Genomic DNA, 26,353 nt, shown 5'->3' on the forward strand with positions numbered 1-26,353 from the left:
GGATCTCTTGTTCCTACGGCAACCCAGTGAGTATTACAGCTACAAGAAGAGCCTAGACTAACCTAAAAAAGGATGGAGATTAATGAGCAAGCTCAATATTAAGACTATAATGCAAAAGACCAAGCAATAACGTTGGCTAGGGGAGCATTACAAAGAAGTTTCAAATCAGAATCTCTTATTTCAAGGAGCCTATTTATAGCAGCATAGAGTTATTTATTCAAGACTGCCTATAGTATACAGGGAGTATGAGAGATGACTCATTTAGTGCTAAGTTCTGCTTAATTGGCTATCTACTCAGGTACGGTGTTACACACATATATACATACATGTATATAATTATAATCTGCTTAACACTTATCAATGGACTATATAAACAATATTACAAGCAGTTGTGCTTATGGATGTTTCCCTTAAATACTGCACTTGTTTAAAATTATGGAGTCTTTAGAATTAGCTTTGATATAAGACGTTGTCATTAAGTGTTTAGTGAAAAATGATTCTTAAATCTAAGTGTTTATGTTATTTTAAAGATAATTCTCTGATCCACTCTTTATTCTAGTTGCAATATTCAACTCTTATGAAAGGGTTGAAAATAAAAACAAAAGCATTGCTAAGGGTACCAGATCGAAAATAGACAGTTAACAGAAATTTTACATATTCCTCTAAATTCTGCTTGAAAGTGGCAGTTCTTAATTTAAAGATTTAGGTGGGGGAGGTAGGAATAAGGAACTGAGGCCTAAATACATTTCTCTACAAAAAGTTATATAACTTTATAATGCCTATGAGAGACAAATTCAAAATAATTAAAAATTATTTAAACTTTAGAAAAAATTAGATGTAACAAAAAAAAAAAAGAAAGAAAAAACCCCAAGCTCCTTGGAATCAAGCTAATTTTGCATCGCATGTTGTGGATAGGTGGGAAATCATTGCCGCACATTATTTGTCGTAACATTTATTTATGTCTCAATACAATATGTGTGAGAGAAACTGAATATAAAGAAAGGCAAATTAGAAGTTATATAACCCTTGTTATCAAATGGTGCTTCGTAAAATCGACAGGATCTCTTCAGAGCTGGGCAGTTCGTTCTTGCTACAACACAGAGGCAATGGCATCGTTATGGAGCCTCTAAATTATCCTGCTCAGTGGCAAAAAGTAAAAATGATTCCTTCTGACCTTTCTACACTGCTTCATTAACTTTAACTCGCAAGCAACAAGTAAAAATGAGAAGCTTTCTGCAGCCCCTTCTCGTATAACTGATTAAAAGAAGTAGCAGCTCCGCATCTGTTCAGGAGACTCTGGGTACCGCTCATGTGCTAAACGAGGGTAAATTGAGTGTGTGGCAAGAAATGCTTGCTATACATTCACTAATATTTATTTCCATTTGACCAGGGCATTTCAAATTTGTTTCTTCTTAGATCTACAGAGATCATTGCAGATGTAAAACAGTTTGCATGGCTTCTCCTGAATTATTAGTCAACAGCGAAATGATTTTTTGTGGCTCTATAAATAAAAAAAGGAAGCAATATTTTATAAGGATTTATCTGTGCAAATATTAATGGTCCACCATTTCTGTTGTCTCAACTTCAGTTCTATAATATAATATCAAATCCCTTTTAAAGATTTCATAATAGCTTCTACCTGTAATTTTCCTTTGTGAAAATGCGCTTTTACCAGCAACTATTGTCTATGTAGTGAATTAATTATACTCAACAATTAAATCACAAGGCATTTCTCTCCCAGATAATCTATGAATTTGAGTTCAGCATTTCTATAGGTACTTCTGTGCCTCTGTAGGGAGAGTATTTTAATACCAAAGAACACAGCAACTTAAATGCCATTCCTTGGGTTTTATGAAAAAGCAATATAGGAGAGTAAATAGGGCAAATATCAACAACAAAGAACCCCTACTTTGAGTCAAACAATAAATGCAAATAGAAGAGCTAAACCAGGGAAGAGAGGTAAGAGGTGAACACTGTGGTCTGAGTATTCCTTCCTGACAATTCTGTGTGAGGCAAGAATATTCTGCTATCTTAAAAAAAAAAATCATAATAGACCATCAGTGAATCCTCTTCGCTTAAGTTTCCAAGGTAGAATTAAAACGCAGACCCAGAGGCACCAAGACTTGAAAACTCATCCCTCCCGCCGCAGATACTCAGCATAGAAGAGCAGCAAACTTCCTAAATAACCACAATTAAATTTCACACACTCTCTTCTCCTTTCCTGGTTTTCAAACGTGGGGTTATTTATCAGAGAAGAAAAATTGGACGTTGCGTCTTTTGAAGACAGCCAGGCACTCCTAACCTAATTAGCGTTAACCACCTCTGAAAATAAATGCCCTGAATCCTGCAGCTCAAAGGTCCCTCCCCCATCCCCGCGCTCCTCCAAACACACCAGCAACCTGGGCAGGGTTGAACAGCCCGGTAGATAATAACCTTCCCGCCTGACCCCCAGCAAATAGCACTAAAGAGGCATTTGCCACCGTTTTCCCAGGAAATCCGATAAAACGACAGCACGGAGGGTGATGCAAGCGATTTTCTTGAGTTGCTTTGTCTGTGTTTAAACTTCATGCCCATGACACCGCAAAACACGGCCCGGGAAGCTACCCGAGCTGGGAAGCCTCCGTGCTCAAACAGAAGGCTCAGAAAAGAATGGAGATTTGCAGATCTGATAATGAGCCAGTTAATGACATAAATGATACCTCAAGAACCTCACTAAACCATCCAGGTCCTACAATTTAATCTGTAATAAATACTCCTGCATCATTGCGAGATGGCTGCTCATAATGGCAAATGAAATATGCTGGTATGATAGGTACAATAAATCTGGATTTTCCTATGGTTCCCTCAGGCTAGAACAATATGTAACCACAGTGCGCACTGTCAGGGTGAGCAGATCTCAAAGCCATCATAAAATCTAAATGGGGACTAATTAGGAGGCCCTTCCCTTCCAGAGTTACTATTTCTATTGACATTTTCCATGCATGAGCCCCTCCATAACATCATAAGTCACCAAGATAAGAACTCCCTAGATTATAGGGAAAAAGCTTTAATGGAGAAGTTGAACTCAAAGGCAATGCATAAATTTTCCTTTTGATACTACGGGAAGTCCGTGTTGAGTACTTTCTTTACAAACTTTCAAGCTATGAGCAGGGTACTTTTTAATCCCTCTGCCCGCTTCCCTATGGCCTGGACAGTCCCAGTCTCTCTGCCCCAGGAGCGTGAGAGTCAGGTGGTGCCCAGGGAGGATATTAAAAGAGAGTGGGGCTGCTTGTAAAACTGATGGCTGTGGGTCAGGAGAGTGCCAGGAGGTGTACTTGGCAAGTTGACTTCTGGTTCCGGGACTTTTGGTTTGAAGGCTGGGATTTTCCTAAAGATCACTGAAGATTAGGCTTTTCCCGAGGCTCTTCCAGTCAGGAGTGGAGGAGATTTCTTCAAACAGGCCCTTTCAATGCAGGGAAGTGAAGCCATTCCTTTGATAAGCCAGGATGCCACAGGTCCTTGGGAAGAGGTGAGGTGGGTCACTGGGGTGGGAGGTCACCATTGTGCTTGGCGGGGCTTGGGAATGAGATTTCTAGGCACTGTGGAGTGGAAAAGTGGTGGAGAGAAACCAGGGCGATAGTGTCAGGTGGACCTCCTCTTCAGTTGTCTACCACAGGTATGACAGTTTCTTAACTTTTCTGAGAAGAAAATCCTCAGTTAAAGCAGGGAAAACAATAGCTAATCTCATAGGGATGTTGTAAGGGTTGAGATATGTGTGTGGATAATTTAAAAAACAGCTGTGAATATTATTACTTATGAAATGCATTATTTCATTTCAAAGGAATAAAATTAGGAAAGTACCATGAAAAGGGGATGTGCAACACAGTATTCCTTTTCCTCAATCTTTATTTTATGCAAGAGGAAAAGCCCAGTGATGCTGGGGGTGAGTTGTCACATGCTCCTATGAAATGTAAGTTCTGTATCAAAGAGTCCTGGTCCTGGTCCTAGTTTAATTACTTGCAAATATCGTCTGACTTTTGTATTTGTTAAAGTATTTTTCGTTACCGAGTGATGAATGAAGAGCAGAGGCACCACCGCTGAACTGTCCCTCAGCAAGGCGGGCCCTACAGGGTTCTATTAGCAATTTCTTAACAGCCAAAGTTTGGAACTTTGACCTCAAACATTTTCTAATTCGGGGTGGCATGAACAACCAAGGCCACTTCCCTCTGTGCATAAAAAGTGAGTAACATACAAATCTCCATCATGGGATGTAAAATTGGCTATATTACCTAATTGATAGGGATAAAGACATTCCTGTTCTCTATCACTCTCTATTCCATGCAATAGATCACACCGTCTCTGATAGACATTTGGTGAACGGTTTTAGCTGCAAATGCTTCTAGTCTGAGTTTACGCTTAAACTGATAGTAAGTAACAGTTTTGTGTGTACATTTATTTATTTTAAATTTATGCATAAACTTGTACTTTGTATTGTTACCTCCCAGTGGGGCTGAGTTTGTATGAAAAATTATTTTCATCATTTGTTATTGCCAATTGAGCTTACATAAGCTTTGCTGAATTCATTTCATTTGTTGGTCTTGGCTACCAAAATGCAGTTAGTATTGAAAATTGGGAGGGTGTTCTCATAATGTTTTACAGAAAGTGTGTATAATTACCTGTAAACATTATAAGGACAAAAATAGAATGAAAATAAAACATTTCAAAGCCTATAGTATTCAAATTTTGTGGGTTTTATGAAGTTAAAACTATAAATTAAATTTAAAAGAGTCAAGAAATAGGTTTTATTAGAGCCTAACAATAACTTTCTGAATAAGACTGTTTGTTATAATTTTAGTAAAACATTCATCTTTTTGTTTCTTCTCACCTCAGTGATACTCAAATAATCCTGATAAAAGCAGCCTGTACACTGAATTCTATGCTGAAGCCACCACTAAAAAAAAAAAAAAAAAAAAAAGAAAGAAAAAGTTAATAACAAAAGGGAAAGGTAATCACATTATTGGATTTGTCATACCACTACAGTCTTAGTTTACATAGGAAGAGAAAACACTATTTAACACTAATAATTTTCAGGTATGTTTCCTGGGCCCCGGTCAAGTTGTTAGGGTTCAAAACCAGCTGTGGTGTCAGGAATGTTCTCTTTAAAAGTGAGATTTGTCAAGGAAGAGGGAGGCTGAAGGTTTTTGTGAACTGAGATGTCCTGTTGACTCCCATTCTCTCCCATTCCTGTCTTCGTGGCACTTCCGAAATACTGCTTAGCTTAGGTCTCATTGACTCAGAATTTATCTTAAGGTTTAGGTGTTTAGCATAACAGTTTATTCACTCAATGAATATTTATTTTATGCCTATTCTGTATCAACACTATACACCATTGTACAAAACAGGAAAATACCTGTCTTCATGGAGCTTATGTTCTACTTCAGGGAGAAAGACAATAAATATACAGGTAAATTCATCATAAGTTGGATGGTGATAAATGCTAGGGATGCAGATAAACAGTGTCAGAGGGATAGGAACTGGGGGTTGCAGAGGAGAGCACTGACGTATTACATGGGACAGTTGGGCAATGCCTCACTGAAAAATGACCTTGGAGCAAAGACCTGAAAAAGAGGAGGGAGCCAGTCGCGTGGATACCTGGAAGCAGAGCATTCCAAATAGAGGAAACGGCAAGTGCACATGTCCTGAGGTGGGGACAGGCATGGTGTCTTTAATGAAAAGCCAGAAGGTTAGTATGGCTGGAGAGAAGGGAACAAAGAGGACAGCAGTGGGAGATAAGGTCAAAAAGGTGGCAGCTGGCCAGCTGGTGTAGGGCCTGGTGAGCCTTTGTAAGGACGCTGACTTTTATTTTGAGTGAGATGGGAAGCCTCTGAGCAGAAGAGTGACAGGATCTGATTTATGCTTTTAGACTATCACTCTGGCCTGTATATCAAAATTCATGTGGGGTGGAAGGAAAAGGGCGGTGGTCAGGCAGGGAGACCGGTAAGGAAGCTGCTGTAGTAATCTAGGGGAGAGAGGTGGGGGGCTGGGACCAGGCTGGTACAGCTTGAGGAAATGGTCAGATTTTGGATATGTTTTGAAGGCACAATATATAGAGTTTGCGAAAGGATTGGATGTGCATGTGAGTGAAAGGCAGTAATGAGAAAAGGAAAGATTAACTACCCTTTAAAATGTCTATTTTATAGCAAATAGTGATCGTATTCTTATACAATATAGGAGACAAAATGATTACTTTGTTATGGTATTGTACATTGTCCTTCAAAGTGTACACAATCATTCTTTCAACAAGCTCAACAGATGCTGAATGAATACCTGCTACATACCAGGTGCAGTGCAGGGGATGTAACCCTGAGTGAGACAGGCAAGCTCCCTTTTCTCTCTGAGCTCATATTTTAGTGGAAGAGGAGGAGAGGACAATAAAAAAGTTAAAACAATAAAGAAAATTGTAGTATTTCTTTTGAAATAACTAGCAATATTGCCATGTTTAATAGAAACATCCACCATCATGATTAATCTTTTAGGTTCACTTTTGCGATAATAATCTGTAAAAAGGATACTGCTTCCAAAATCTTTGCCCACACGTGAACATTTTTTTTTACTGAATATGTGACGTTGGACATAATAATAAAGTCAGGATTCCAGACATACAGAAAAATGGAAGAATATCAGAGACACAAGGTAATACGAAATAGCAATTGTATATGCAAAGAAAATACCCTGAATCTAAGAAAAGATAGAAAACAAAAACCATACCTGTACTGTACTAGTACAAAAAGACCCATTAAATTTTGTTTTAGTCTTCATTTTTTAACTCTTTTTTTAAAAAAAATTTTTTTTTTTTTACTGAAGTATAGTTGATTTACAATGCTGTGTAGTCTTCATTTTAAGCTAAGGAAAAATAGTATACTGCTAATTATAAAGATGGTAACTTTCAGTGAAAGCTGTTTTTTTATTAAAAGTATGTTTTGCCAAATTGGTAAATCGAATGATGAAATTGGTATTGGAGGTTTGGATGATTTGCTTAGCCTAAATTAATTAGATAATTACTTCGAAACTTCTTTGATCTTACTTATTCTCATAATTTTAACTACCATTCATGAGAACATTCAGATCTCTGTATCTAGCCCTGAGAATCCTCTGAGCTTCTGGCTCGTGTACCTAAATGTTGCCTGAACACATTCACTGGGAACTTCAAAGTCTACATGTTGGCACATTGCCACTTCTCTATTTTTCCAAACCAGTATGGCTGGTTTTTACCTTTGAATTTCCTCTCATTCAGTAGTCTTTAAACCATCCAAACAATCAAGAAACCAGAAACATGAGAGCCATACTCATCACCTCTCCCTTCCTCACCCTTCATACACAAACAATAATAAACCCTTTCTAATACTTTTATTCAGCATAGAATGGATTATGCTGTAGTAATGAATGACCCCCAAACCTCAGTGGCTTCACACTACAGAAGTTTATTTCTCATTCTCCAAAAGTCTTCTGCGTAAGCCCTTCTTGTGAAAATTCAGCTTTCCACTCATTTTTCCTCTTATGAGAGCTCCATCCGTATATGTGCTTCCACAAAGACCATGGCAGACGACTAAACAGTGGCAGGTCACACAGAGGCTTTTCCACTTTTTGGCCCAGAAGTGATATATGTCTTTCCTATCCATGGCCTATGGACCAGAAGTAATTACATGGCACAACACCGCAGCCCCACAGCAAGGAACCCGAGAGCTACAGATTCACATGTGCCCTAAAGGTCAGGTGAGCATATCTACCCAACCTTCTAAACATGTCTAAACCTTCGAAAAATATTATATTTTTTGGCCTGCTTACAACACCTCGCATTATCCACAGGATGCAGTTTATTGTCCACAGTTCTTTGCATCATGCTCTTTTTCACCCCTCCACCGCCACCCAGTGACGTGGCTCACACAGTTGGGAATTGTTCTGGCATGCTCTTCCCGCTTCTGCACCTAACTGGCTTGCAGCAATCCTCAAGATAGAGTTTGTGCCTCATCTTCTCTAGAAGGCATCGTCAAAGCTCAGATTGGAAGATGCATCGTCCTTGGTATCCCAGAGCTCTTAGCACTTACCACATCATTACATCAAATTATTTTTTGATGTACAAAAAATTGTATTTTTGATGTACAGCTGTCAAACTTCAAACCCTGGGTGATAAATTCCTCAAAGGCAGATACATGTGCTGTTCACCTTTGTCTCCCCAGCACTCAGTGCAGTGCTTTGTACGCAGTTGACTTTTATAAATGTTTGTTGAGTTAAACTGTTATTTGGATCTTACTATCTTATTTGGAATCTGAATATTGTGTCTAATATTTGGAGATGCTAAAAACAGTAACAGGCACAATAGAATTTGTATGGTTTGGGTTAGAGGAGAGTTGACCTTCCCACTAATTTATGCATAATAGATGACTTAGCTAATTTGATTCTTCTTTCTTTGTAGTTAATCGAAATCTAGTCTTGGGAGAGGTGCAGCATAAGAATATGAGTTCGGCTCTGTCTTTAACCTATACTTTGAAAGTATATGGGCTGCGTAGTGTCTTTTCATTGTAGCGTGCTTTAAAAAGAATTTCTGAGTTCTTCGCTACAGGCAAATTGCTGGTTCAAAAAGTACTTTATGAACTACAGTTCACCCTTGAACAACACGGGTTTGAACTGCACAGGTCCACTTACATGCAGATTATTTTTAATAAATAGATGCACTACTAAACGATCCATGGTTGGTTGAATCTGTCGATGCAGAACCACAGATACAGAGGGCCAACTATAGGACTTAAGCATCTGCGGATTTTGGTACACACGGGGGCTCATAGAAAGAATTCTCTGTGGATTTTGAGAGACGACTGTACTGAATCATACATTTAGTCTAGACGTAGAAATCTAGAAACGATATGAAAAAAACGCAAGTGAACCCACAGTAAAACCTACCCAAGGATATGCCAAAGATACATGCTCACGCAAAATAAGTTATTAAAATAAAAAAATCAACCAAATAAAGACTCCTGGGCCTCTTAGGTTAAAGTCATCTTCTTTGTGTTACTAGAATATTGGTACATATGATTGATCCAAGTATTGTAAAACAAATATATATTTGTTAAGCAATTACATGTATGATAGAGATATTCAAATACATTAATAATTTGTGAAACAAATATAGGTGGATAAATTTATATTGAGGGGCCCCACTTTTCTTATTGCTATAATGAGGTGGTTGGAATAGATGATATACATGAGTTAATAGTATCTTAGGAATTTATGAATAAGGGTACATAGGCATGGGGGTATAATATATGAAATTGGCCAAGTTGAAGATTTGGAAAAATCATTAAAATTTTTTCATAGAATTTAAAAATATATATTCTTAAAGGAGTGGAAAAACTAGATTCAAAATAATAATAGTGATAACTAATTTTTGTGGACATGAAATAAGACTACATACTGGTCATCCGTCTAAGCACTTTAGATGCATTATGTTATTGAACCTGTACAACAACACTGTCAAGTGAATATGTGGTATCTCCATTTTAGAGATGAGGAAACTGAGTCTCAGAGAAGTTAAGTCATGTATCCAGGGTCACAAAGTCAGCAAGTGGAAGTGCCTAATTTGAAAGTAGGCAGTCTGCCACCAGAGCCCATGCTAGTAACCAACATGCTATTCTGTCTCCTATTGAGTGTTAGGCTTCTTTTCCTTCTGATTGCCAAAAAATGCTTACTGATTTTTCTCTCAAGTCATTTCATACTGCTGAATTACAAATGTTTAAGAATTTATTTCAACTTCATGATGAAATATCTATTTGATGTACTGTATTTATTTTTTTAAAAAAGCATTGGCCACATCAAAAGTGAGTAGAAGTTAGCATTCAACCCTAAATTACCTTTGCTGTAGGGTCTTTTTTTCCAGGTATGAAGTTTCTGTTCCCCATTTGGGTCAAATTTATGTTATTTCAATTTGCAGGATTTTTTTTTCCTTAGATGACCTGCAGTATCTTATCCTAATGACAGCCATCAGGCCCTCTGAATATGACCTTCTTATGATTAACCTCTGGGATGCCTAGGGTCATCCTGATAGAAGGTTTAATACTTTAAAATGCACATCTGGTCATCTGGGATGTCCAAGTGGATAGTCATCACTTCTCAAAATTAATGATTCACATTTGTTTTAATAGAAAGTACTACTTTTCTCCTCTCTTTAGATTTGTGGTTGGGATTGATTGTCTTTTGACTATATGTATAAGAACAAGCTTCCAAAATCTGCCACTTATAAGAATCAGCCAGAGTGATCACTGAGAAGAAAAATGAGGGTTGATGTATTAGCCAAGAAAAGTTAGTCTATGTTCTGTAAAAAAACAACCTCAATTTTTTAGTGGCTTAACACAACAATGGTTTATTTCTCAATCACACCATATATCTAACAGACCTTCGTGTGTATAACACACACACAATGTATGGGGGACAGTGGTGGGGGGGTGATTCTGCTCAATGACCGAGACAGATACACTCTTCAACTCAATATATGCTTCAACAAAGCCCATGTAAAGGAAAAGTACATGGCGAATGGTGCACTGATCTTAAAGCCTCTGCCTGGAAATGATATCCATTGCTTCCTCGTTCAATTCATTTGTAACATGAATGAGTAAGCAAGTAACAGATAAGCCTAAATTGCAAAGAAGCAGTTTAAAGAAAGTACAATAGCACTGTGGTACTGGAAAGAAGGAAGCTGAAAATACTTGGTGAGCAGTTGTCATGACTACTACAGTATAGAAGTCAGTTTGGAAATAGAGGAAGGATCTAACAACTTCAAAAAAATTTCTAACTGATACAGTTTAAAATGAAGAAAGAGACTTATGCGTGACACAAAACTTCCCTTCAGGACAAGACAGAGGATTCTTACAGGAACCAACCAATTTCCCCTAATTTCAAGGGACTAGAGCTGGAGTTGTGGGAATGTCATAAAAGAGACGAAGGCTGCACGAGTTTAGTTGGCAAATAAATTCCAATCCAAGAATATACAGGCAGGACTAAAAGAGAAAGTATGTATGGGCTTATCTCCCTCCGATTCCTCTTCTGGCTTCTTAATTGCATTGCAGTTTTTCTCCAAAGTAGAGAAAATTCCCCTAATTTGGAGTGGCAAGTGAGAACCATGGATAGATGGCCACTATTCTGCTTGGCCCCATTTTTACAGCTGTGGGTCAATAGTAGCAAATAAAGGTACACAGAGGTAAATCATTGCACTTTCATCAAATAGAAAAACACATTGGGTTTTCTGTAATCTGTTTTCTCAACAACACGGCTCATCCCAAAGAGAGGAACTATATCCAGAACTGGAAGGAAAACCACCTATTCAGGACGAAATACTTTTCAAATTTAGCAAATTGTAAATAAAAGGCAGAAAAGAAGTCAGAATAACTTGAAAATTAGATATAGACACTTCTTCATCTAATCATATAATTGGTAACAGACTAACCTTCCCAGTGTAAACAACTATAAAACTCGGCAAATATATATGAAATAACCATTTTTAGATGTTGGAAACAAAATGCAGGACTGTAATTCATGAGGAAAGGGTAATAAGCAAGATGAATACCATGACTGCTCACATTTTCTGCCTGGGGGCATTTTCTAGCTTGCAATGCAGGGAAGAAGAACTCGGTTAGAACATGGCAGTCTCACTGAATTGAGTGGAAAGAGATCATTGTTCAGGGCTACTGAAGCAGCTAGAACTGTGGGGCAGAATACCAGAGAGACAAAAGCTATGCAGAAAAGGAATCCCAAAAAACTCGTACAGCAGTTTATTGAGTCTTTGGCATAATACTATGATGATCATACACAGGGCCAGACCCCATAAGATTGGTCAAAGAACAACTGCCAGGCAAAGAACAATTGCCAGGAAGATAACTAACAAAACTGAGCTGAGCAATGTTTAAGTTCCATAGCCAGAGAGCAGAGACATTATTGAACACCTGAGGCATTCAGTAGAGACCCCAGAATGGCTACTCCTTAGTAACAGGACTATACCAGATCTAGAGAAAAGGCTATTCTAGACCTACCCTAACAAATCTTACACACATTCATTGAAAGAATTAAGCTGATCTAGAAGTAAATTAACTGCTCAACAGTGTACTGTTCATAATATTCATCACTCAATAAAATAATACTAGACATGGGAAGAAGTAGGAAAATGTGACGCATAACCCATAAAAACACACTAGAAAAATAGAGATGATGAAGATAGCAGTCAAATATTAAAAGAACTAGTATTAATGTGGTCAAAGTTTCAAAGAAAACATACAAATATAATGAGGATATAAATAGGGAAGTCTCAACAGCAAAATGGAAACTATTGAAACAAAACAATGGGAAATTCTAGAAATGAATAATGCAAAGTTCAACATGAAAATTTCTATTGCTATGTATTGTTTGATCCTGTCTTTATTCTAGAATTTCCATTTGTTTGTTTTTAAAATATCTTGCTTTTCTATCCTGATTTATCTTAATCTTTTTTTTTAAATCTTTTTGCATCTTTCAAAATTTTTTTGCTACTTTCATTAGATTTCTAATTTTTGTTTTGTTCTATTTTCTGATTTTTTTTCTTCCTCATTATAGATCACATTTTTCTGCTTCCTCTTTTTAGAAATTTCTGGTTGTCAGTGTTAAAATGTTCAGTGTCTGGATTTTGTTGTTTCTCTTTAAATAATGTTGAAGTATTTTTGGCAGGCAGTTAAGTCTTGCAGAAAACAGAACAAAAACTAGATATTTTAAAGTTAATTCAGCTTACTATGATTTGCTAGGTCACCTACTAGCCTGGTAGAGTTTTACCCAAGGCATGTAGCTTATTGTTTAGCAGTAGAAGCAATGAAACTCTGAAGAATATTTGGAACTGTTTCTATGAATAACTACCTTATGTCTGATACTTGCTTTGTGTAAAGGTCAATGGCCAAAAATTAGTTGTATTTTCATATACTTATAATTACAATTGAAAAGGATATTTAAAAAATACTATTTACAGTAGCATCAAAAACTGCATGAGGGCTTCCCTGGTGGTGCAGTGGTTGAGAGTCTGCCTGCCGATGCACAGGACACGGGTTCGTGCCCCGGTCCGGGAAAATCCCACATGCCGAGGAGCGGCTGGGCCCATGAGCCATGGCCACTGAGCCTGCGCGTCCAGAGCCTGTGCTCTGCAACGGGAGAGGCCACAACAGTGAGAGGCTCGGGTACCGCAAAAAAAAAAAAAACCAAACAAAAAATTGCATGATATACTTAGGGATAAATTTAACAAATATGTGTAAGACCCATACACTGAAAATGAAACATTGCTAAGAGAAATTAAAGTTTTTAAATAAATACAGACATATATTATGATTGTGGATTGTAATAATGTTAGAAATATTTTAAAAAATGATCTATAAGTTCAGTGCAATACCAATCAAAATTTAGGAAGATTTTTGGTAGAAATTGACATGCTGATTTTAAAAATCTATATAGACTTTCAAAGAACCTGGAATAGTCAAACAGTGTTGGAAAAGAAGAACTAAGTTTGAGCATTTAAACTGCCTAATTTCAAGACTGATTGTAATCAAGCAATAGTTATCAAGATAAAGAATGAAAGAAAATCAATCATAAGAATGGAGGGTCCTGAAAAGTACCCCGCCCTTCTGTGGTCAATTAATTTTGACCAAGGAATCTGAACAATTTAATGGAGAAAGGCTTGAAAAACTGATCATCTATGTGGAACAAAATGAACCTCCACTCATGTGTCATGCCTTGTAGAAAAATTAATTCAAAATACATCATAGACCTAAACATAAAATGTAAAATATACTGCTTGTGGTAGAAGACATAGGAGAAAATCTTCATGACCACGTGGCAAACAGACTACTAAGAATTAGATATAGAAATCCTGAGAAATAGATAAAGTAGATATAATGAATGTAAACAAAGTTAAAAGTGCCCATTAAAAGACACTATTGAGGAAATGAATAATGGACATCAAACTGGAGGAAAATATTCACAATACTTGTATCTGAAAAAGGACATATCCAAAACATATAGAAGTCCTACAACACAATACTGAAATAGCAGAGAACCCAGTAAACTAATGGACCAAAGACTTGAACTGGAAATTTACAAAGGAAGACATAAGAATGGCCACAGAAACATTTAAAAGTGTTCAACATTATTAGTCAGGGAAATGAAAAAAAACACCATAAAATGTTACCAGTACAGACTCAGTAGGATGAAAAAAAGTTTTCTAAAGATTGGCACAATGGGAAGAAGACAGTCTTTCCACAACTAGTGCCAGGTAAACTGGATATTTACATGAAAAGAGTGAAGTTGGGCCTTTACATTACACCATATATAAATATTCACTAAAAATGGATCAAAGACCCCATGTAAGAGCTAAAGCTAAAACACTTAGAAGAAAACTAGGGGAATATCTTTATGACATTGTATTTGGCAATGATTTCTCAGCTATGACACCAAAAGCACAGGCAATGGAAGAAAAAAAAAATAGATAGCTTGGACTTCATCAAAATTAAAAACTTTTGGGCTTCCCTGGTGGCGCAGTGGTTGAGAATCTGCCTGCCAGTGCAGGGGACACGGGTTTGAGCCCTGATCTGGGAAGATCCCACATGCCGTGGAGCAACTAGGCCCATGAGCCACAACTACTGAGCCTGCGTGTCTGGAGCCTGTGCTCTGCAACAAGAGAGGCCGCAATAGTGAGAGGCCCACGCACTGTGAAGAGAAACAAAGACCCAACACAGCCTAAATAAATAAATAAAATAAAGGAATTCCTTAAAATATATAATTCTTTTTTTTTTTTTTTTTTGCAGTACACAGGCCTCTCACCATTGTGACCCCTCCCACCACGGAGCACAGGCTCTGGACGCGCAGGCCCAGCGGCCATGGCTCACGGGCCCAGCCACTCCGCGACACGTGGGATCCTCCCAGACCGGGGCATGAACCCGTGTCCCCTGCACCAGCAGGCGGACTCCCAACCACTGTGCCACCAGGGAAGCCCAAAATATATAATTCTTAAAAAAAAAAAATTAAAAACTTTTGTGTATCAAAGAACACTATAAACTAAGTCAAAAAACAACCTGCAGAATGGAATTAAATATTTGCCAATCATATAACTGATAAGGGATTAATATCCAGAATATATAAAGAACTCTTATCACTCAACAACATTAAAACAAAGAACCCAATTCAAAAATGGGCAAAGGACTTGGATAAACATTTATCTGAAGAAGATATATAAATAGCCAATAAGCACATGAAAAGATATGAATCTTTACCCACTGTTTCTGGTCTAATTTTAAAAATCTTAATACACAGATGCCAAGATAAATATGATCTAAGCAAAAATTCTGTGCATGAAACAAAGGAGAAAAAATGATGAATAAAAAAACAGGAAAAATTAGCAAAAATAAAATATCAGAAATAAATTCAAACATACTAGCTTACACAACAATTTTAAATTGGTTTATTTTTTAGCTAAGAGAAGAGATTATCAGATTGGATTTAATTGTCTATAATAAAATTATATATAAAAAACATATGTTAGTATAAATTACAAATTGGAAGAAGGAATATAGAGTTCATAGAAATAGCTAGAAAAGGATACAACACAAAAATATTAACAAATAACATAAGCTACTAATGCTGTATTTGTATCAGAAAAATTAAAGTTTAAAGCAGAAAATATTACCAGAGATAAATAACATCACTCTGTAATGATAAACACTTTAACTCATTGGAAAGAAATTACTTATATGCATTTAATAATAGTCTCAAACTATATCCAGCAAATAAATGATAAGCTATAAGAAAAAGTGACATAATACAAGATTTTGATTCTTCTCTGAGTTATTGATAGATTTAGCAGGCAACAGTCAGTAAGGATGGAGAAAATTTGAACAACATAGTAAACAACCTCAATCTGTATAGAATACTAAGTCTCAGTAATTGGAGCACACACATGCTTTTCAAGCTTACACTGAACAGTAGTGGTGACTGACCATCTACTCTGCCATAAAGCAAGTCTCAGTAAATTTAAAAACACTATTATCATGCAAGGTTCATGACCACAGGGCAAGTAAGTTATAAATAATGACAAAACTAATATATAAAAACTAAATATTTGAAAATTTTAACACCCACTACTAACTAATTTGTGGGTCAAAAAAGAAACCATAAAAGGAATTAGAAAATACTTAGAACTGAATGATGAAAGGCAACCTTTGTATTATCATTTCTCTTGTGCAGTTAAGGAGGATTAAGGGGCCATATATTGATTTAAATGCTTATATAAGGACAAGAAAAAAAAAAGGTTGAAAATCAAGGAGTTTAACTAACTTTAGTAATTAGTTAAAGGAAACTTTAAAAAAAAAGAAGTAAAAGAAGGAAATAATAGCAATAATTGGATACACTGGAACAGATAAAATAGAGAGGTTCAATACAGTCAAAACTAAAGTTTTGGAAAAAATTATAAAATTGATAAACACTGATCAAGATTAAAGAAAGAAGTCACATCAAAAACATTAAGGAAAAATGTTGACGAAGTCACAGATGTGGCATACATTAAAATATAATGAGAATATTATGATCAATTTTATGCAAATAATTTTAAAATTTAGATGAAATAGGCAAGTTCCCAAAAAGTATAAACAAAACTCATACAATATACAATAAGAGTTCTACAACTGTAAATAATTAAAATCAATAGTCAGTCATCTGTCCCCAAAAGAATAAGAAAAATCCCAGACAGTTTATAACTGAGGTTCTACACATACTCAGGAAACAGGTTTCAGTCTAACAAACATCTTCCAGAGAATGGAGAAAGTGGGAGAACCACTCTGAATACTAGCCTTTTATGAGGCTAGTATAACACTGACACAAAATCCAGACAAGAAAAATAAAAGAAAAATTGTTGACCAATATAATTTATAAACATAGATTAAATTATGTTAGCACAATATTAGTAAAACAAATTCAGCAATCCATGAAAAAGATAATACATTATGGCCAAATGGGTTTTCTCAGGAATGCTTGACTTGTTTAATGTTAGAAAAACTATTAATGTAATTAACCAGATTATATAAATAAATAAAAGAGAAAGATTATTATCTCAGATGCAGAAACAGTATTTAATAAAATTCAATACTGATTCTTTTTTTTTTCACTTTTTAAAAGAAACTTTTATCGGAGTATAGTTGTTTTACAATGTTGTGTTAGTTTCTACTGTGCAGCAGGGTGAATCAGTTATACGTATACATGTATCCACTATTTTTTTTAGATTTTCTTCCCGTTTACGTCACCACAGAGCTTGTTCGCTTTTTATTTTTGTCCTGAACACCCATTATGTGGTGGTCTAATCCATAAAAATCTTTTAAAAAGATTGCTAAAAATTCACTACATGATTCAAAGACCTTTTATAACTCTTATTTTTACCATTAATTTTTTTATATTCCACTAATTATTTAATTTGTACTAAATATGGTTGAGTTTTATTCAAGGTTGAATGGCATCCTAAAAGTCTTGTCAAGTCAGTTAGATTTAAAAATATCCCACTTGTGCTTTCATACCCAGAAAGACACATCTAGGTATGTATGTGAATTTCTACTTAAAAGACAGCAATCTGATATCCTTCATATATGGATCAGGTAAAATCTTTTTTTTTTTTTGAATTTTTCAATTTTCTTTTGTTTATTTTTTTATACAGCAGGTTCTTAATAGTTATCCATTTTATACATATTAGTGTATATATGTCAATCCCAATCTCCCAATTCATCCCACCACCACCACCCCCCCCACGCCACTTCCCCCCACCCCTTGGTGTCCATACGTCTGTGCTCTACATCTGTGTCTCTATTTCTGCCCTGCAAACCGGTTCCTCTGTACCATTTTTCTAGGTTCCACGTATATGCGTTAATATACAATATTTGTTTTTCTCTTTTTGACTTCACCCTATCTGACAGTCTCTAGATCCATCCATATCTCAACAAATGACCCAATTTCGTTCCATTTTATGGCTAAGTAATATTCCATCGTATATATGTACTACATCTTCTTTAGCCATTCGTCTGTCGCTGGGCATTTAGGTTGCTTCCATGACCTGGCTATTGTAAATAGTGCTGCAGTGAACACTGGGGTGCGTGTATTTTTTTGAATTATTGATTTCTCTGGGTATAGGCCCAGTAATGGGATTGCTGGGTCATATGGTAATTCTATTTTTAGTTTTTTAAGGAACCTCCATACTGTTCTCCATAGTGGCTGTATCAATTTACATTCCCAGCAACAGTGCAAGAAGGTTCCCTTTTCTCCACACCCTCTCCAGCATTTGTTCTTTGTAGATTTTCTGATGATGCCCATTCTAACTGGTGATTTTCTGATGGTGCCCATTCTAACTGGTGTGAGGTGATACCTCACTGTAGTTTTGATTTGCATTTCTCTAATAATTAATGATGTTGAGCAGCTTTTCATGTGCTTCTTGGCCATCTGTATGTCTTCTTCAGAGAAATGTCTATTTAAGTCTTCTCCCCATTTTTTGATTGGGTTGTTTGTTTTTTTAATATAGAGCTGCATGAGCTATTTATATATTTTAGAGATTAATCCTTTGTCAGTTGCTTCCTTGCAAATATTTTCTCCCATTCTGAGGGTTGTCTTTTTGTCTTGTTTGTAGTTTCCTTTTCCTTACAAAAGCTTTTAAGTTTCATTAGGTCCCATTTGCTTATTTTTTTTTAATTTCCATTACTGTAGGAGGTGGATCAAAAAAGATCTTGCTGTGATATATGTCAAAGAGTGTTCTTCCTGTGTTTTCCTCTAAGAGTTTTATAGTGTCCAGTCTTACATTTAGGTCTCTAATCCATTTTGAGTTTATTTTTGTGTATGGTGTTAGGGAGTGTTCTAATTACATTCTTTTACATGTATCTGTCCAGTTTTCCCAGCACCACTATTGAAGAGACTGTCTTTTCTCCACTGTATATCCTTGCCTCCTTTGTCATAGATTAGTTGACCATAGGTACGTGGGTTTATCTCTGGGCTTTCTATCCTGTTCCATTGATCTATAATTTGTTTTTGTGTCAGTACCATATTGCCTTGATTACTGTAGCTTTGTAGTATAGTCTGATGTCAAGGAGTCTGATTCCGCCAGCTCCATTTTTTTCCCCTCAAGACTGTTTTGGCTATTTGGGGTCTTTTTTGTCTCCATACAAATTTTAAGAATTTTTTGTTCTAGTTCTGTAAAAAATGCCATTGGTAATTTGATAGCAGTTGCATTGAATCTATAGATTGCTTTGGGTAGTATAGTCATTTTCACAATATTGATTCTTCCAATCCAAGAACATGGTATATCTCTCCATCTGTTTGTATCATCTTTAATTTCTTTCATCAGTGTCCTATAGCTTTCTGCATACAGGTCTTTTGTCTCCCTAGGTAGATTTATTCCTAGGTATTTTATTCTTTGAGTTGCAATGGTAAATGGGAGTGTTTCTTTAATTTCTCTTTCAGATTTTTCATCATTAGTGTATAGGAATGCAAGAGATTTCTGTGCATTAATTTTGTATCCTGCAACTTTACCACATTCATTGATTAGCTTTAGTAGTTTTCTGGTGGCATCTTTAGAATTCTCTATGTACAGTTTCATGTGTTCTGCAGTTTTCTGGTGGCATCTTTAGAATTCTCTATGTACAGTATCATGTATTCTGCAAACAGTGACAGTTTAACTTCTTCTTTTCCAATTTGTATTCCTTTTATTTCTTTTTTTCTCTGATTGCCATGGCTAGGACTTCCAAAACTATGTTGAATAATGGTGGCAAGAGTGGATATCCTTGTCTTGTTCCTGATCTTAGAGTAAATGCTTTCAGTTTTTCACCATTGAGAATGGTGTTTGCAGTGGGTTTGTCATATATGGCCTTTATTATGTTCAGGTAGGTTTCCTCTATGCCCACTTTCTGGAGAGTTTTTATCATAAATGGGTGTCGAATTTTGTCAAAAGATTTATCTGCATCTATGGAGATGTTCATACGGTTTTCATTCTTCAATTTGTTAATATGGTGTATCACATTGATTGATTTGCGTATATTGAAGAATCCTTGCATCCCTGGGATAAATCCACTTGATCATGGTGTATGATCCTTTTAATGTGTTGTTGGATTCTGTTTGCTAGTATTTTGTTGAGGATTTTTGCATCTATATTCATCAGCGATATTAGTCTGTAATTTTCTTTTTTTGTAGTATCTTCGTGTGGTTTTGGTATCAGGGTGATGGTGGCCTCATAGAATGAGTTTGGGAGTGTTCCTTCCTCTGCAATTTTTGGAAGAGTTTGAGAAGGATGGATGTTAGCTCTTCTCTAAATGTTTGATAGAATTCACCTGTGAAGCCATCTGGTCCTGGACTTTTGTTTGTTGGAAGATTTTTAATCACAGTTTCAATTTCATTACTTGTGATTGATCTCTTCATATTTTCTATTTCTTCCTGGATCAGTCTTGGAAGTTTATATCTTTCTAAGAATTTGTCCATTTCTTCCAGGTTGTCCATTTTATTGGCATACAGTTGCTTGTAGTAATTTCTTAGGATGCTTTGTATTTCTGCAGTGTCTGTTGTAACTTCTCCTTTTTCATTTCTAACTTTGTTGATTTGAGTCCTCTGCCTCTTTTTCTTGTTGAGTCTGGCTAATGGTTTATCAATTTTGTTTATCTTCTCAAAGAACCAGCTTTTAGGTTTATTGATCTTTGCTATTGTTTTCTTTGTTTCTATTTCATTTATTTCTGCTCTGATCTTTATGATTTCTTTCTTTCTGCTAACTTTGGGTTTTATTTGTTCTTCTTTCTGTGGTTCCTTTAGGTATAAGGTTAGATTATTTATTTGAGATTTTTCTTGTTTCTTGACATAGGCTTGTATTGCCATAAATTTCCCTCTTGAAATGCTTTTGCTGCATCCCACAGGTTTTGGATCGTCGTGTTTTCGTTGTCATTTGTCTCTAGGTATTTTCTGATATCCTCTTTGATTTCCTCAGTGATCTCTTGGTTATTTAGTAACATATTGTTTAGCCTCCATGTGTTTGTGTTTTTTATGTGTTTTTCCCTGTAATTGATTTCTAAACTCATAGCGATGTGGTCAGAAAAGTTGCTTGATATGATTTCAATTTTGTTTAATTTACTGAGGCTTGATTTGTGACCCAAGATGTGATCTATCCTGGATAATGTTCCGTGTGTACTTGAGAAGAAAGTGTAATCTGCTGTTTTTGGATGCAATGTCCTATAAATATCAATTAAATCTATCTGGTCTATTGTGTCATTTAAAGCTTGTGTTTCCTTATTAATTTTCTTTTTGGATGATCTGTCCATTGGTGTAAATGTGGTGTTAAAGTCCCCCACTATTATTGTGTTACTGTCAATTTCCTCTTTTATAGGTGTTAGCAGTTGCCTTATGTATTGAGGTGCTCCTATGTCGGGTGCATATATATTTATAATTGTTATATCTTCTTCTTGGATTGATCTCTTGATCATTATATAGTGTCCTTCCTTGTCTCTTGTAACATTCTTTATTTTAAAGTCTATTTTATCTGATATGAGTATTGCTACCGCAGCTTTCTTTTGATTTCCATTTGCGTAGAATATCTTTTTCCAGCCCCTCACTTTCAGTCTGTATGTATCCCTAGGTCTGAAGTGGGTTTCTTGTAGACAGCATATATATGGGTCTTGTTTTTGTATCCATTCAACGAGCCTCTGTCTTTTGGTTGGAGCATTTAATCCATTCACATTTAAGGTAGTTATCCATATATATGTTCCTATTACCATTTTCTTACTTGTAATGGGTTTGTTTCTGTAGGTCCTTTTTTTTCTTGTGTTTCCCACTTAGAGATGTCCCTTTAGCATTTGTGTAGAGCTGCTTTTGTGGTGCTGAATTCTCTTAGCTTTTGCTAGTCTGTAAAGCTTTTGATTTCTCCCTCAAACCTGAACAATATCCCTGCCTGGTAGAGTAATATTGGTTGTAGGTTCTTCCCTTTCATCACTTTAAATATATCATGCCACTGCTTTCTGGCTTTTAGAGTTTCTGCTGAGAAATCAGCTATCAACCTTATGGGAGTTCCTGTGTATGTTATTTGTCATTTTTCTCTTGTTGCTTTCATTAATTTTTCTTTGTATTTAATTTTTGTCAGTTTGATTGCTATGTGTCTTCATGTGTTTCTCCTTGGGTTTCTCCTGCTTGGGACTCTGTGCATCCTGGACTTGGGTGACTATTTCCTCCCCCATGTTAGGGAAATTTTTGACTATAATCTCTTCAAATATTTTCTCTGGTCCTTTCTCTCTCTCTTCTCCTTCTGGGACCCCTATAATGCGAATGTTGCTGTGTTTAATGTTGTCCCAAGGGTCTCTTATGCTGTCTTCATTTCTTTTCATTCTTTTCTCTTTATTCTGTTCCGCAGCAGTGAATTCCACCATTCTGTCTTCCAGGTCACTTATCCATTCATCTGCCTCAGTAATTCTGCTGTTGATTCCTTCTAGTGTATTTTCATTTCAGTTATTGTTTTGTTCACCTGTTTGTTTGTTCTTTAATTCTTCTAGGTGTTTGTTCTTTAATTCTTCTAGTTCTTTGTTAAATATTTCTTGCATCTTCTCGATCTTTGCCTCCATTCTTTTTCCAAAGTCCTGGATCATCTTCATTATCATTATTCTGATTTTTCTGGATAGTTGCCTATCTCCACTTCATTTAGTTGTTTTTCTGGGGTTTTATTTTGTTCCTTCTTCTGGTACATAGCCCTCTGCCTTTTCATCTTGTCTGTCTTTCTGTGAATGTGGTTTTTGTTCCACAGGCGGCAGGATTGTAATTCTTCTTGCTTCTGCTGTCTGCCCTCTTGTGGATGAGGCTATCTAAGAGGCTTGTGCAAGTTTCCTGATGGGAGTGACTGGTTCTGGGTAGAGCTGGGTGTTGGTCTGGTGAGCAGAGCTCAGTAACACTTTAATCCGCTTGTCTCCTGATGGGTGAGCCTGGATTCCCTCCTTTTTGGTTGTTTGGCCTGAGGTGACCCAACACTGGAGCCTACCTGGGCTCTTTGGTGGGACTAATGGTGTACTCTGGGAGGGCTCATGCCAAGGACTACTTCCCAGAACATCTATTGCCAGTATCCTTGTGCTCACGGTGAGACACAGCCATGCCCCGCCTCTGCAGGAGACCCTCCCAACACTAGCAGGTAGGTCTGGTTCAGTCTCCTATGAGGTCACTGCTCCTTTCTCTGGATCCTAGTGCACATACGACTTTGTGTGTGCCCTCCAAGAGTGGAGTCTCTGTTTCCCCCAATCCTGTCGAAGTCCTGCAGTCAAATCCTGCTAGGCTTGGAAGTCTGATTCTCTAGGAATTCCACTCCCGTTGCCAGACCCCCAGGTTGGGAAGCCTGACGTGAGGCTCAGTACCTTCACTCCAGTGGGTGGACTTCTGTAGTATAAGTGTTTTCCAGTTTGTGAGTCACCCACCCAGCGGTTATGGGATTTGATTTTATTGTGATTACGCCCCTCCTACCATCTCACTGTGGCTTCTCCTTTGTCTTTGGATGTTGGGTATCTTTTTTGGTGAGCTCTAGTGCCTTCCTGTTGATGATTGTCCAGCAGTTAGTTGTGATTCCGTTGCTCTCACAAGAGGGAGTCGATACTGATTCTTGTTATTAAAATTTTCTTAGAACACTAGGAATATATGGAAATATTATAGTACTTATAAGAAATCTTACAACAAATATAATAATAAATCTTTAATATCAGTTGGAGAAAAAGAATGCATCCTCTTGCTGTTTCTTTTCAGTATTTTCCTGGAGGTCCTAGCCAGTGTAGTAACACGATAATAAGAAATAAAATTTTAGGGAATTGTAAATAAAAACTGTTATTTTAGATGGTACAGTTGTTTAAATAGAAAATCAAAGTAATTTAGAGATAACTAGGATTATTAAGTGCTTAGTAAATTTGATGAATACAAGATGAAAACTCAATTGTATTTTTATACACCAGCAGCAAACTATTAATAAATGTAACATAATTAAAAACATTTATTATGTTTACAAAATAGTAAAATGTCTAGGAACAAATACAAAATAAGATATGCAAACCATTATGTTTGCCATTATAAAATGGAGGCCATTATAAAAATTTATAAAATTTATAAAAATTTATAAAAATTATAAAAATTTAGTGGAAGAAATGGATGGGGTGGGATATGGAGGGTGGGAGGGACGGAGACACAAGAGGGAAGAGATATGGGAACATATGTATATGTATAACTGAGTCACTTTGTTATAAAGCAGAAACAAACACACCATTGTAAAGCAATTATACTCCAATAAAGATGTTAAAAAAATGAAATAAAATAAAGATATGGATGGAAAGGTCTACCATTTTCATGGATTGAATGATTCAACATCTTAACACTATATCAGTTGTCCATAAATTGATCTATAGATGCAATGCATTTCCAGCCAAAATAGCAACAGGGTTATTTGCGTGTGTGTGTGTGTGTGTGTGTGTGTGTGTGTAGTTTTTTTTTTTTTTTTTCGGTATGCGGGCCTCTCACTGTTGCCGCTTCTCCTGTCGCGTAGCACAGGCTCCGGACGCGCAGGCTCAGCGGCCATGGCTCACGGGCCCAGCCGCTCCGCGGCATGTGGGATCTTCCCGGACCGGGGCACGAACCCGTGTCCCCTGCATCGGCAGGCGGACTCTCAACCACTGCGCCACCAGGGAAGCCCCTGTGTGTGTAGTTTGACAAATGGAATTTAAAGTTTATGTGGAAGAGCAAAGGGCCAAAAAAGCTGGGACATTTCCAAAGAAGAAGAAGATAGTGTGAAAAAACTTGCTAAGGCAATTGAGACAGTGTGGCATTGGTATTTGAATAGACAGAATATCAATAGGACAGAATAGAGGTCCAAAATAATGTCCACATATATATGTCAGGACTGGCACCGAAGATAAATGGGTTAATAGGTGGCTTTGTGAACACTGCTTATCTGTGTATAAAAAATTTAAGCTGGATTCTTATCTCATACCATACATAAATTAATACCAGATAAATTAAAATTTTGAATGTGAAACCAAAACTTTAAGACTTTAAAAAGAAAATGTAGTTGAATGTATTTGTAATATTGAGTTAGGGAAAGATTTCTTAAAGATTCCAAAAGCATAATGCATAAGTGAAAAAAAATATGCCACAGTAAGAACTTCTGTTAACCAAAGAAAACAGATAAAATAAGATAAGCTATTTGATATTTTGCAACATATACATCAGATAAAAGACTAATATCTAGAACATACCCAGACACACACACACACACACACACACATATAACCTTTTTTTATATAAATCAACACAAAAGAGATAACTTGATAAATAAATAGGTGAGCAAGAAATTTAGAAAAGAAAACACATTTTCTAATGAACATATGTAAAGACTCTCAATCTTAGTCACCAGAGAAGTTAAAACCACACTGGAATATCATGTACATGTTAGATGTGCAAAATTTAAAAATCAGACAATAAAAAAATGTTGAAGAGGAAGTAAAGCAACAGGAACTCTTACTGCTGGAGGAAATGTAAATTGTTACTATCATTTTGGAAAATTATCAAACATCTATTAAGGTTGAAAATGCACATACTTAATGACTCAGCAATTCCATTCCTGGGATATACCTTAGGGAAAACCTTGCACATATGTGCGGGGAAATGTATTAAAAATTTCATAAGAGCTTTGCTTAAAATAACAGAAAAATCTGGAAATAATCTAATTGTTCATTGACACAGATCCAACAACAGCAATAACTTATTTATTGTAACACTAAGAAGTGAAAAAAACTGAACCTCAGGTATATGCATTTACATAGATAAAACCCATGAGCATAATATGATTGGAAATAGCAAGTTACAGAAAAATGTATATATTATAATATTTATATAAAATTTACAGACATGCAAAGCTGAGCAATATAGGCACCTCTCTCTTATTATCAATGACTTGAGCTGGATTTCTTTTACTTGTACCGAAAGGAACCCTAACTAGTGTGTTTGGCGTTTGAAGAAAGAGGGAGATGAAGAGAGATGTCTGGAGAGCTCTTATAATCTTAGACAGGGAGCCACGAGGCCGGGAGAAACTCCAAAGGCTGTTAACATAAATTTGTAAATATTCATAGGCTGGCAAGAGAGATGTCCCAACAAGGTCAGAGATAGGAATGGGAGGCATGAGAAAGGAAAGATGCTAAATTGAAAGGAGATATGTCTCTGCAGCCTGACTTGCCCCTTTTCATAATTTTGCTACTGCAGAAATGCATTTCATCTCTATTTATGTCGTGTGAGGGCAGAGGGTGGGGGT

The sequence above is a fragment of the Phocoena phocoena genome, chromosome 7 (genome assembly GCF_963924675.1).
Source record: "Phocoena phocoena chromosome 7, mPhoPho1.1, whole genome shotgun sequence".
In the NCBI taxonomy this organism is placed as follows: domain Eukaryota; kingdom Metazoa; phylum Chordata; class Mammalia; order Artiodactyla; family Phocoenidae; genus Phocoena; species Phocoena phocoena.